Here is a 14,345-nt window from a genome sequence, read left to right as displayed (position 1 = left end):
ATGATATATATATATATATATATATATATATATATATATATATATATATATATATATACACACAGTATACGGGCTCAGTGGGCCACTGACTTTATGGATAGGGCTGAAATTGTTGCTGTAGCAGCCGGATACTTCTTGCAGTACTTTCTGATGTCTCTGAGTTAAGAAGATATACATAGGAGGCCCACACAGCCACCACCAGCCCACTAAATCCTGACTTTCTATGGAACCTTATAGCAGCCCCTCTGGCATTTGCCAAAACCCACAGATTGCCAGTCCGGGCCTGGGGGTCACTCAACACTGTGAAAAGCTATATGGGGTCACTCAGCATATTGCTTAGTTAGATGTAATGGCTCAGCACAGTGTGTCACAAGAGTACAAAACTGAACTTACAGACACTGTAAAACTGTTACATCATGTAAACCACTAGCCCACATGTTGCTGCACTAAAACTCCCAGAATCTCTCCTGCAGATTTGGGATGCTGAGAAGTAAGATTTTGTAAGGGCCTGTGTTCCTAGGCTGAAAAAGCTACTTCTTTGCTCTTCCACACTGCTCTCTGTAATGCTTAATTCTGCTGATTTGATACAATCTTTGTCATAGGTACAACGTTAAGCCCATGTCACTAAATACTGTTCCAATGCACCAGTTAAATTCATACCTGCATATTCCAACTATTAAAATATGCCCTTGTGCAGCAATCCAAGAATCTCATTCGGCTCCACAGCAAGGCCTTACATACAAGACTGCATTGCAGTGACTGCCAAGAATGGATCATACTGGGGCCCAAAACTCTGCAGTACGTGAGGAGGACAAGCACAAACATAAACAAACACAAGTTCTACATAATTTACATCAATGTGCTGCTGATTCAAAATGGAGGACATTTAATATGAGTATACAGTACAATTAATATAAATGATGCACTAAAATCAATGTACTGGCAAATTCTGTATGGTCTCTTCTGCGCAGCAATATCGGAGAGGGAAATTAGCACCAAAAATAGAACTTTCACGTACGTTTAGTAGTCACAGCAGTTGTCTGCTTCAATTGTGTCTCTAATGCTGGAATATTAAAATGTGCCCATAAATCTGATCCATGGCAATCTAAAGAGAAGCACAGTGCTTTTGCTGCTTTGCTTAGTTTAATGTTAAATTATATTGAGTGGGGCAGAACATTAATCACTAAGGCCTTCAGTGATGTATCTACATGGATATAGAATCCAGACATAAAAAACACAAGATAATCTACAAAAAATGTATTTTAGGCATTGATGGTAGATTTCCTTTCATTATTATTATTTTGTTTATTAGACCCAGAAGCTGCACTTACAATTTACATGAATAGTTTAATTTTGTATAATCTGATTATAAACCCTTTTTTACATAATTTTCCCCCACCACAGCTATAGAACACAACTGATCCTTATTTATTATGAGTAAGAATAAAGGAGGCACCAAGGGGAACATGGAAAAGCTCATTAAACATTTTCGTGTTTGGCCCTAGGGGAAAGAGTGGTGCAAAAACACGACTCTCTTATTCCCCCAATAATTGTACAGAGAATGGAGTCAGTTCATGTGCCACATGCATTAAAAAAGATACAGATTTTAAAAGGCACCTATAAAAAATAAATAGAATATTAAGCAATATAATATCAAGGGGGTTAGTTGACCTTCTTAAAATGTATAAAGGGTCATTGAGTGCCAATCATTAAAGGTAAAGGCTTTTAAACATGGCACTTCTTGTACTTCATAAAGTTGCACTAGTGCACCTAATATGAACCGGGCACAACCACGGCAGGTAAAATATCAAATATCAAATTAAGTGGCATATTAAAGAATCTTAACAAACTGGTCTACATATTTAAGTAAATATTGCCCTTTCCTTTACCTTGAACCGCCATTTCGTAATGGTCTGTGTGCTGCCTCAGAGATCACCTGACCAGAAATAACACAACTCTATCTGTAACTGGAAGAAGTGTGGAAGCAAAAGACAGAACTCTGTCTGTTAATTGGCTCATGTGACTTAACAAGTATGGTTTGTTGGTATGTATGTGTGCACAGTGAATCGTACGATCCCAGGGGGCAGCCTTTGTTTTTTAAAATGACAATTTTCTATTTATGATTACCCAATGGCACATACTACTAAAAAAGTATATTATTATGAAAATGGTTTATTTACATGAAGCAGGGTTCTACATATGAGCTGTTTTATGCAATATCTTTTTATAGAGACCTCCATTGTTTGGAGGGTATAATTTTCCTTTAAAACTACAAGCATAGTTGCGGTTGTAATAAAGTGAATTGTGTTGTTTGGCACATTGACATCACTCATTAAAGGTACTTGCGTTTAAAGACGCTGCGTTCACTCCCCTATAGTTCATCCAAACACTAGTACATCCAATCCGTTTCCTGCTCTGAATCACACGCAAGTGCACCTGTTGCAGCGGGCCCTGGAAATACCTCCACTTTTAAGATAGCCGTAATTCCCGGGTTCAGTAGGTGCAGAAGATGTGCACCTAAAAAATCATTCTGGTATGTTTGATCCAAGTCAATTAAGCCAATTCATCAACTCTTTAAGCCTTTAAGTTGCCTTTTACTCTATAATGCACAGTGTGGCAAGATTAAAAGGCACATTGATTGCTGATAAGATGCTACTGGAAAACTGGAAGTGGGTGGATAGAGAGTAATTCATTTTTAAAAATAACATTTCAGAAAAAAGGGAAACAATGATACCCTTTCAAATACCCACTATTATGGTTTAACCTTTGATTAACACAAATCAGACAGTTTGCCTAGTAATGTAAAGATTTTAAATCAGCAGCATCTCCCTAAAAAATAGTTAAAGTCCAGCCCATTGTGTCTGTCTTATGCCTACCCCTAGTCCAGGCTCTCCTGCTCCTGCCATCACCCCCCTGCTTAAAAGCACATGCTCTTCTTCACCCCGTGTACGCTTGCAACATCAATGCACAAGCACACATGGGGGAGGCCAGGTTGCCAAGGGTGACTGGTCGATTTGCCACTTCTCTGCCGATAACTAACAAGCAGTGCATAGGTATATGGACTTTTTGTTGTTCCCCAACACCATCCCATGCCATCTTGGGTCACATGGAAGCCCTCTACTGGATCCAGTGGCCCTCCTGCTTCTCTTGCCTGCCTGCCTGCCTGCCTGCATGTAGGTATGTCTCACATACACAGAAAACACACAAACTAACACATATACCTACTCTTAAACTTACACTAGCACACATTTTGTGGAGTGGGGGGCTTTCACACGACAGAACACACACACAACACAATTATCTAACATCTGCACACATTGTAGTAAAAATGGTAAAGTTATGTTTACTACTACATTTTTAATCATTAGGTGTGGTGCAACCACAAAATTCAGCCGTAATTCTCATGAACACAGCCGTTCTCATGAACACAGCATGGCTCCCTATCGTCTCCTAACAATATAAAACTGTAAGCAGGGGCATATATATATATATATGTGACTGTTACATATAACATGAATAATGCATGAAAAAGTGTCTTTCATGATACTCAGGTTACCGTCAGCATCTTTTTTTGCCACAAAAATGGGGGAAATTTAGATTTACATATGATGGGATAAATGACCATTTATTAGAAAGCCATATTTATCCTGCTGCTTGATGATACCTCTAATTAACTGACTGATTGGCTAATTCAGGAAAATAACAACAGGGATATCAGACCCTACGACTGATGGGAGGCACAGGAGTGATGAACAGTAGTGATGTTTGAGTCAACCCACACCTGATCCTAACATCCCACACCCAACCAGATGAGCCCTCCTGACGGCCCATCTCTGACCTCACCAAAAGGCTGGAGCATTGCAGGTGTAAGTCTTTAAATACCAACTGCCGGAAGGAGGGGGGAAGTGGGGCATAGTAAGGCTACAGGTAGGGTTGACAAAATTAAGAATTATGGCCCAAACCCACCTGATAAGGATACGTGGATGGTGCCTTCTTTGAGTGCCTGATCAGTAATGAACAAGTGTCTGGCACTGTAAATGGGACAATCCCATGAACACATAAATGTTTGCTCTGACCAAACACACATATTAAGTATTGAAGCAAGACTGATAAACAATAGAGGGATTATTTACAAACATTGGTGCAAAGCCCTTTTTTTTACTTTGCACCTTTGCCCAATTAAATTTGCTGCATCCTGAGCAGCTGCAACTTTTGTGCTCCATTCAAATTTAATATTTTATTTTGTTCATCATTTAGATGGTGATCTGCCAGTGTAGAGAGAGGGGTCCTCCTGACCCCGGCACTCCAGAGCTGACAATTCTGAAGGATGCACAAGCTGTTCCAGGGGATGCACATGTGCCACCCACCACCCAGGAACTCAGGGGCAGAAGTGAGCCTAAACATACCACCATTGCATGTAATTTACAAGCACTGTGGGGCTCATATTACTCTGTTGTAACTACAGTACATGTACAACTGGCAGGAGATAGCTTTTGGCAAATCTTGAGGTAGGGGCATAACTACAGAGGAAGCAGATCTTGAGGCTGCAAGGGGGCCCAGGAGGTAAAGGAAGCTCCATGAGGCCCAAATAAAGAGCAATTTCAACATATATTGTCAAAACAGGACAACCTCTGGATATGTTGGGGGCTCTAAAATTAATTTGTTGTAGGGCCCAGTAACATCTAGTTACACTACTGTCTTGAGGGAAGAGCAAATAATTCAAAGAAACTTGAGAAACTTTAGCTGCAGTTTCCACAAGAAACTGAGATCATATCTGGAGTGCTGCTGAAACCTGTGAACACTTTTTTTTGCTTGTCTGCATCATGCCAAAAAAATCTCATCACATTTTTTTAATACTGCAAACCAACAAGCACGTACAACATATTTTCATGAGAACAAACCTATTCATACACTAGCTGATTAGATGGAAATATCCATATTGCAATTGGTCTTCATTTTTTGTTGCTTTTAAATTTGAGGGTTTTTTGTTTTTGTTCTAAAGCTCCAGGCTTGAACTTCTACCCACTTTCAGGTTGCTAGGGCTTAAAGAAACAAATTAATGTGTTTTAAAGGAATGGCAATATAATGTAATGTTGCTTTGCACTGGTAAAACTTGTGTGCTTGCCTCAGAAACACTACTATAGTTTATATAAACAAGATGCTGTGCAGCCATGGGAGAAGTCATTCAAGCACAGGATAGACCGTAGATAACAGATACGTTCTAAAGAATTCCATTGTATGCTACTTGTCTGTTATCAGATGTGTATCCTGTGCCTTTTCTTTTTTCAGATTTGAATGGCTGCCCCCATGGTTACACAGCAGCTTGTTTATATAAACTATAGTAGTCTTTCTGAAACAAGCACACCAGTTGCAATGGCTCCGTGTGCAGACAAAGAAGAATGCTGATTCCAGCATAGAGGCTGATACTCGGTCTGTGTTTATCCATACGAATCAAAATGGAGCAGGCACTCAAAGAAGGCAGACTTCCACCAGGCAGTAGTTCATAGGCAATAGCCTATGATTAAGTGTTTATGACACGAAACGCGTCAGGCTGAGGATACAATAAACTCTTTTCACTCTGATTTACTGCCTGGTGGAAGTCTGCCTTCTTTGAGTGCCTGATCCATTTTGATTCGTCGGATTGTCCGCACCCCATGCTGAGGGCTCAGGGCGGTGCACCTGGCCACTTCTTTTGTGTGGTGAGTAACCATTATACTGCTTGGAGACCCCAACACTGCAGATGCATTTTTGTGTTTATCCATAGGCAAATAATCAGCCCAGTATGGGCATAGCCCAATACTAATTTAAAATACACAATCAATTCATGGTTTTGTTTTCTAAACCTGCCTTTAATAAATGATCATTGGAATACCAATATTTATGGCCTGATATTGATATCATAGTAATAATTTATTGGCTCATCAGTCATGACCTAGAAATAGCTGTACTCCATTGGTTTGGCTATAAGCACTCCATCCCTAAAAGCAATACATGACTGGGCCACTGATTCTTCACAAAGAGAAACCTAGAACTTAAAGGAGAACTAACCCCCCCCCCCATGTGGAAAGCCCCATCCACTATCCTCTATAGTGCTCCCTCCCTGCTTCCTCCCCGTATACCGCATTAGTGAAAAATGTGTCCCTAATTGTGAATCTCATGCATCTGTGCAGCAGAGCTCATGGACGCCATCTTCTGCATCTTCAGTTTTCTTAGGATCCTTTTCCCTTCTGCCATTTACGGAGTTTCAGGCTCATGCGCAGTTGTTGCAAACACTGGACTGGCTCCAACCGTGCATGCGCCAGATATCTTTGTGTCGGCAGTCCCTTCCTGAAGAATGTGGAAGATGGAGCCCCTTTTGAGCTCCACTGTGCTACTCTGCACAGAAACATGAGATTCACAATTAGGGATCACATTTTTCACTAATGCACAATGCAGGGAGGGGGCACTATGGAGAGTAGTGGATGGGGCTTTTCACATTGGGGGGTTTAGTTCTCCTGTAATTCCACTGATCTGTCCATTCATCATCCTGCCCTTCACCCTGGAGATCTGTGAGTTAGTTAGTATAATGCAGAGTAAGAGACTTGCATGTCTTTGTCATTCCATCTGCCACTGACATTGAACTGGATCTCAGCAGCAAGTAGCCCTACATTCACAGTACTTCACAGCTGCTACAGATAATGTGTTACTTTGTTAAACATTAGCGCACAAGGGCAAATTCCTTGATGGCCTTCATTAAAAAAAAAATGTATTTTACTGCAGAAATGTGACTCCATCCAACCAAATTGGATACCTATAGGCAAACGATGGCAGCAACGAACAGTAGAACAAAGATTACAGACCTTGTGCCATAATGAAATTAAATAAGATTAAATCTAACACTGTTCCATTTACATGTACATTGTTCCCACAAAGTAATATAAAAATAGGAACCGCTTTTGGTGTGGGAGTAAGAGTTGGTTAAGGATATAAATGGGGGGGGGGGGGAAGCCAAGGAGGTAAATTATGAAAAATGTAGGATAATGAGCAGTTAAGAGAGACAAAAGTATACATTTGGGAAAATAGGGGGTTCAATGAAGAAGGAAGAGTACTGAAAAGCTTGACGAGGGTGACAAACTCAACATGAAAGGCTAGTATCTGGGTAACAAGCAGGGGCATAACTATACCGAGAGCAACTCCTGAGGGTCTAGGACAGTGGTCCCCAACCAGTGGCTTGTGTGCAACATGTGGCCTCAAAGCAGGTGCTTATTTTTGAATTCCTGGCTTAAAGGCAGGTTTTCTTTGCATAAAAGCCAGGTGTATGGCCAAATAGTCTATCAAAGCCCTTATCTGGCACCCCATGAACATTTTACATGTTTGTGTTCTTCCCCAACTCTTTTTACATGTGAATGTGGCTCACGGGGAAAAAAAGTTGAGGACCCTTGATCTAGGAGGTAGAGTGGGCACTGACTAGTTTCAATATACATTGAAATGTATATAAAAATTTCTTATTCCAAAAGTTTAGGGGGCCCAGTAACATCTAGTTACACCACTGACAACAAGGCACATTTCAGGCTTTTAAAAAAGATATTAGGGGGTCATTTACTTTGACACTGGACACCAATGTAAGGGGCACAGAAGGGCACCCCTTAGTTCTTATTTAAAAAGCACTTGAATCCAGGGTCTGGCTGCACTCTGTACCTAGGACTGGAAATCCTTAGTGTTGGCAGGGAAGTCTGAATCACATACCAGTTAGTTTGGGGTTTGACACCTAAGTGCCTCACTCTCATGAATACATTTCTGCCGTATGCAGGCAGAACTGTATTCATGGGGCAAATTCAGGTTTCTGTTTTGCAGTACTTCTTCATGGCAGAGCAAGGCAAAAATAGGCATTTAGCACCTTGACCTGCACAATGACCCCCCATACTTTTTCTAAAACCAGTGCATGCTTTGTGTAGGTTGTCCTGCTAAGTAAAACAACAGGATTCATGTGCCTGAGAGATGCTTTCTTCAAAGGTTATCACCTGGGTAAACTGAGTAAGCTTTCTATCATTTCTGTTCCCTAGGGGCACTGTTTCCCTGAGTTCTGCAGAGGATATGTCATGTTGCCATGGCAGAGAAAGCAGTGAGTCAACAGCCCCTAGCAGTTAGACAGGTTAACATAGAGTTAAAAGGTTGAATTTGATGGACATGTGCCTTTTTTTCAACCTAACTTACTATGTTACATACATGGAGATAAATTTAGCACAGTAACCAAAAACATGTATTTTACTGGATACTTAATTAAAGGAAATCCTCATTATAATATGTATGTGTATATATATATATATATATATATATATATATATATATATATATATATATATAGATATATATATATTAAAACACAAGCAATAAAATCAACTTCATACCAGTGCCTATAGATTGATAGATAAGCAAGGAGCAACTCTGCTGCCGGAAATTACATCTCCCATTCCCAGCATCCCTCAGACACTCTTACAAAATGTAACATACTATAGCTAAAGGGGCATATACTTGTTACAGTTAAATTACATTTTCCTTGTTCCCTGTTCCGCACCCTATGCTTATGTATGTATATTTGAGTACATGCGTGTGTGTGTGTTGTGTATGGAGACTGTCCTTAGGTGACAAACAGGTATTTCTAGCTGTACTGTACTCTCCAAACAAGATTTTCTGCATTTAGTAAATTGCCCTTTTTTTCATATTCCCAAGCAGAGACTTTTTTTTTTTGTCTTTCGGGTTTCATTGGAAACTACATTCAAATACATATATCTATATAGCAATTCCTGTAGTTCAGAAACTGGTTTCCATTCCTTGGGCTTCAGAACTGAATATCTTCTGTACTGTCTCTGGCTGGGACAGGGCTTGAGTACTTAAAAGTTCATTCACACAGCCTGCTATCATGTGATCAGTTTAGTCCTTATTGCTGCCAGTCAGCACCTATTTACAAGTATTCGGTCACATCTGCCCCATAAGATAAGAATTGCTGTCCCACTGCAGGGATGTCTAATATAGGTTGCAAGCTTTGGCTGTGGGGGTGGCAGCTACTGGTCACTGGTTAGGCTGCTGCCAGCTAGTTATATGTATAACTAAAACCATCCATTCCTATTTCAATTAAACACATTTTGGCAGGGACAATGAATTACACATAAATGCTCTTATAATTGCCATTTACTTACAAGATGAATTTGCCAGCACCCAAGAGAAGCCAAGAACATACTAGCATTGGCACTAGCTGTCATACACAACAACTCCAGCACGCTGGCACCCAAGCCCCAGCAGCAGCAGCAACAACCCTATGTACAGCAGCAAGACTGGGGTGCTATGGCATTATTATGATGATGATGATGATGATGATGATGATGACCATACAAACGCATTGAATAGTAGATATGACAGCAAGGAGCTTACCAGCCAGTTAGACTCCACAGCGCGTCAATGTGCCATGATATTTATGCCCGTCCTGCACCCAGCCCCATTCTCTCCTTCCAACAACTGGAGCCCCTCTTGTCTGTGCTACAGGATCCGCCCAGGCTGCTGCTTCTTTTCTCTAGAGAGGGGCAGGTGAACAATCAATCTGTGCGCTCCCCCGGCTCACTACTGCTGCCCATGCAACCCCGCCTGGTAACGCGCATGCGCAGCCCTCCTCCTCATGCCCAGCCGTTCATTCTCGCTTGTGAATGCGCTTACAGCACTTTTATACCCTTATAAAACGCATTCATGTATGTGTTTTATTCCTTCAGTGTAGCAGAACTTAGGATCATTCATTGGCATCGATTATTCCTTTTACACATCGCTGGGGGTTAATTCATTAGCACACACCTTGTGTAATGTGATCTTGCAAGGAATGTCATACTCTCCTTACCTGCAACCTGTTCTGCAACAATGGCTTCTTGGGGGCAATAAGTCATTCCCTTCCTTAAAGAGGTTGTGTGATATTCTGAATCTATATCCAACTGGTTTTCATTTTCTTTTTTTTTAATATTTTTATTTGTACATTTACATACCTCCCAACATTTTGGAAGTAAAAAGAGGGACAAATTTTTTTTTTCCGTACGTAGCGCAGCAATTTTTTTGACCACACCCATTTCTGTGGCCACACCCCCAAATTACCAAAATTTGGCAGGTTATGAAAGTTTGAAAATATTTCTCCTTATCTAAACTGTGTTTTTGTGTCTCAAAATTGTTACAAAGTATCTTATTTGCACCTGTTAGCTGTTCTGGGCTCTCTGCTAAAAGGCAATTAAGTGAGAAACTTTGTTTCTTTTTCTGGCTGTTCAGAGAAAATAGGGACTTTCCAGTAAAAATGAGGGACTGCGGGTTGAGCTGTCAAAAGAGGGACTGTCCCTCCGAAAAAGGGACAGTTGGGAGGTATGCATTTATCCAAAGACATAAACATTGCAGTACTTTTTACATATTTGAAGGTACATGTAACCATAAGCACATCATCGTGTGTATGTTTGGTTTATAACAAGTGGGGAATAATCCCCTAAAATTTAGTAGTAACTTTTCACAATCTAGTGGAGACTTGTGGTCATCTCATTTTTAATCATTTGTACCTTTTACATTATTTAGCTTTTTTTTCGGCAGCACTCCAGTTTGTAATTTCAGCAATCTGGTTGCTAGGGTCCAAATTTTCATAGTAACCATGCACTGATTTGAATAAGACACTGGAATATGAATAGGAGAGGGCTGAATAGAAAGATGAGTAATAAAAACTAAGGATAACAACACCACTGAAACCTTACAGAGCATCTGTTTTTAGATGGGGTCAGTGACCCCCATTTGAAAGCTGGAAAGAATTAGAAGATGACAAATAATGAAAACTATATAAAATAGATAATGAAGACCAATTGAAAAGTTGCTTATAAATGGCTATTCTATAACATATTAAAAGTTAACTGAAAGGTGTTGTACAAACAATTTTTATGCATTAAACTCAATGGGCGTCCTGAATAATTTTGACGCGCGTCAATTTCGATGCCCGCAGCAATTTTTATGTGCACCACTATTCTGGCGTCACTTCCATCCGTGACCTGCACCCAATACCCCTACCCCCTATGTTCCCACAAAGTATGGCGGCAGGGGAAGAGGTTTTTTTATTTTGCAAAAAAAAAAAAATATTTACCATATAGGCATCGGAGTGCAGCCCCTTCAAGCTGCCACCCTAGGCACAGACCCTTGAATTCCTAGATGGTGAATATGGCCCTGCATGAACCCCCATCTCATTTTCATGAGAATTCTCGCCTCCTGTTGTCTACTCTCTTGCCTTGATTCTTGTGTTGTCTAACTCAGAAACCTATTTAACTGTAGCCTTGGTCAAATACTAAGTTGGAAGTCATCATGTATGTATTCACTCCTGTCACTTGTTTCAACAATAGGGCGTCATAGTATTTAATAAAGGCTAAAATCTCGGGAAAAAAATAAGTTTTTTTTTCACTAGAAAATTCGGATTTTTAGAGGAAAGAAAACTTGAATCTTTCAAGATTTATTATACCCCGATGCTGCCAAAAGCCTGAATCTGATAATCCGCCATCTCAGACCTGTCCTGTATCAATGGGAGAGGCACCTATCTTTCGACCAAAAACTCAAAAAACGTCCAAAAATTTGTGAAGAAGCCAGAAAAATGTAATCGATTCAGGTCTTTGCTCTAGTTTTTCCATGATCCAATCAAATCGAGTTTTTTTAATTAAAAAATAAGCTAAAATTGGCCATGGGCGTTTGGTCGTGGTTTTTTAAATTTGGATGTTAGTAAATAACCCCCTATATCTCTTTTAAAGCAACATCAATGTCTCTGTATCTCAGGGGTAGAAACAAAAAGTCTTGCTCACACACCCTGGCCCTCCGAAATGGGAGAGAGGAATCGGTTACCTCTAAACCAGCCTGGAAGAGTGAGAAATACACTGGCACACAGGGATACTGCTAGCAGGGCAAGCTCTTGCATGATGCAACGTTTCGGGGAGAACCACTTTGTCAAGCATACGGATCAAATGTGCACAAAACATTTAAAGCATTAGCAAATAGCACAATAAGTGGGAGTACAAACAAGTGCACATCATAGGTTAATTGGAATTATACCTATTGTGAAGGATCAATAGGAATCTACATATAGGCTTTAGGTTCTGCATGGAAATGTCCATGTGAAAAAACCCCTACCCTATGCCTATGAAGACCCCACTCCCTGCCTAGCTGCTACCCCTTGTAAATGCCCCTAACTCTTTACTTACCCCTATGTGCAGATTCAGGGCATCAGAGTTTACAGGTGCCATCTTCCGGCACTTCAGTAATCTTCGGGTCTTCTGCCTTCCAATTTCCGTGACTTTCGGTGCATGCGCAGTTGTTGTGAAACTTTGCTCCAACTGAAAACTGCTCCAACTGCGCATGCGCCGATATGGCACTTACTTCCCGAAGATTACTGAAGAAAAGAAGATGGCGCCTGTAAACTCCGATGCCCTGAATCTGCACCGAGGGGTAAGTAAACAGTCCCTTAAATAGGCCATGTGACCTTGCATGGTCCCCTCCGCTTATTTATTTACAACAGCAGAGTCAAAGTACTGGTATATAATTAAATGTGCAGAAAGCCACATGAGTTTTAGTGTTATAGGCATTTTAAGGAAACATCCTAATAATAAGTGACTGAATGAGGTGGAATGTTTTCTAATCTTAGTGTTTATCATTTTGTTAGCAAGGTCGAGTAAAACATTTTTGTCCAAGCAGCTTGTGGAGTCACAAAGGCTTTCCTTCTTTCTTTTTTTTCTAGTGCTCCAGGTCTGTTCCAACTGTACAACCACTGATTATTCACTGTGCCCTTGTTTCTTTTTCTTTAAATATCCTCAGGCTCTATATAAACTCCATAGATTCTCCCTTGCTTCTTGCAAATAAAATTAAATAAAAATAGCAACACTGAACCTCACCACCACTGAGCATGTATGAGCAATATGGCAGTTGATTACACTGGCATTTGCTTTCATTGCTGCTAAAAAGGGAACTGTCACGTTTTATGCTTATTTGTTCTCTCTGGTGCAATACTGTAGATGTGGGAGAGTGGTTATTTATATATCACCATATTGTTCAATGAATGCTCAGATTGATGGCACATGAGGGCTCTGGTTGAAGGTCTGTGACAAGGGCCCACATTGGAATTCTGAGGCATTTTAGGATATTAATTTCCAGATATGTATTTACGTGTATTGTGTATAACCAGTGGGTAGTTTGTAAGCAAAGTCCAGGAGTTAGGAGAAATTGTGTCAGCTCTAAAAAAAAAAATACACTTTTTTGATTAAATGCAATACAAAAATGTAGTACTGTATATACAATACATAAAAGAATTGTTTAAAATTATGTGTTAGACAGGCTAGCTGTACACTGAAAGAAAACATTATAACATAGGGCTCATTTACAAATGAAAGCTGAGGTGCAGAACGGAGTGCATTTATATATATATATATATATATATATATATATATATATATATATATATATATATATATATATATATATATATATATATATATATATATATATATATATATATATATACCGCTCTGTGCCGGCACTATTTCATACCTCCCAACATTTTGGAAGTAAAAAGAGGGACAAAAAATTTTTTTCCGCACGTAGCGCAGCAATTTTTTGACCACACCCCTTTCTGTTGCCACACCCCCTGATTACCATGTTTGTTTTACAAAATATGGCAGGTTATGAAAGTTTGAAAATATTTCTCCTTATCTAAACTGTGTTTTTGTGTCTCAAAATTGTTACAAAGTATTTGCACCTGTTAACTGTTCTGGGCTCTCTGCTAAAAGCCAATTAAGTGAGAAACTTTGTTTCTTTTCCTGGCTGTTCAGTGCAGAGAAAAGAGGGACTTTCCAGTGCAAATGAGGGACTGCGGGTTGAGCTGTCAAAAGAGGGACTGTCCCTCCGAAAAAGGGACAGTTGGGAGGTATGCTACTTGTTTATTTAGTGAAGTATGCCTGGGTGTAAATAGCCAAAAAAATAAGTATAAAGTCCAAACAGAGTATTTATTCAGCAAAGAAACTGCTAACGTTTCGGCTAAGACTCTAGCCTTTGACAAAGGCTAGAGGGCTAGAGTGCTAGCCGAAGTGTTAGCAGTTTCTTTGCTGAATAAATACTCTTTTTTTTCACCTTAAGTCCTGTAAGTGCGTGCCTCTATTTGGACTATATATATATATATATATATATATATATATATATTTATATATATATATATATATATATATATATATATATATATATATATAAAACAAGGAAAAGTTGTGCTCACCACTAATTTTTAAAACCATTAGGCGGGGGTGCAATGAGGCTGTGACCACAAAATACATATAGAA

At 39.7% G+C, this 14,345-nt stretch overlaps 1 protein-coding gene across 2 annotated transcripts in view; it reads right to left on the bottom strand.

Annotated features, from left to right (window-relative positions):
* armh4.L (armadillo-like helical domain containing 4 L homeolog) overlaps window positions 1–9,635 on the bottom strand; it is a 74,873-nt gene extending 65,238 nt beyond the window's left edge. For both annotated transcript variants that reach the window (XM_018230735.2, XM_018230738.2), the window contains exon 1: window positions 9,409–9,635. The gene's annotated coding sequence lies outside the window, so the exon portion shown is untranslated. The remainder of the gene's footprint in view (window positions 1–9,408) is intronic.
* Window positions 9,636–14,345: the final 4,710 nt, after the last annotated feature.

The sequence above is a fragment of the Xenopus laevis genome, chromosome 8L, assembly GCF_017654675.1.
Source record: "Xenopus laevis strain J_2021 chromosome 8L, Xenopus_laevis_v10.1, whole genome shotgun sequence".
In the NCBI taxonomy this organism is placed as follows: Eukaryota; Metazoa; Chordata; class Amphibia; order Anura; family Pipidae; genus Xenopus; species Xenopus laevis.
The sequence above is the reverse complement of the archived record's forward strand: the minus strand, read 5'-3'. Positions and strand labels throughout refer to the sequence as shown.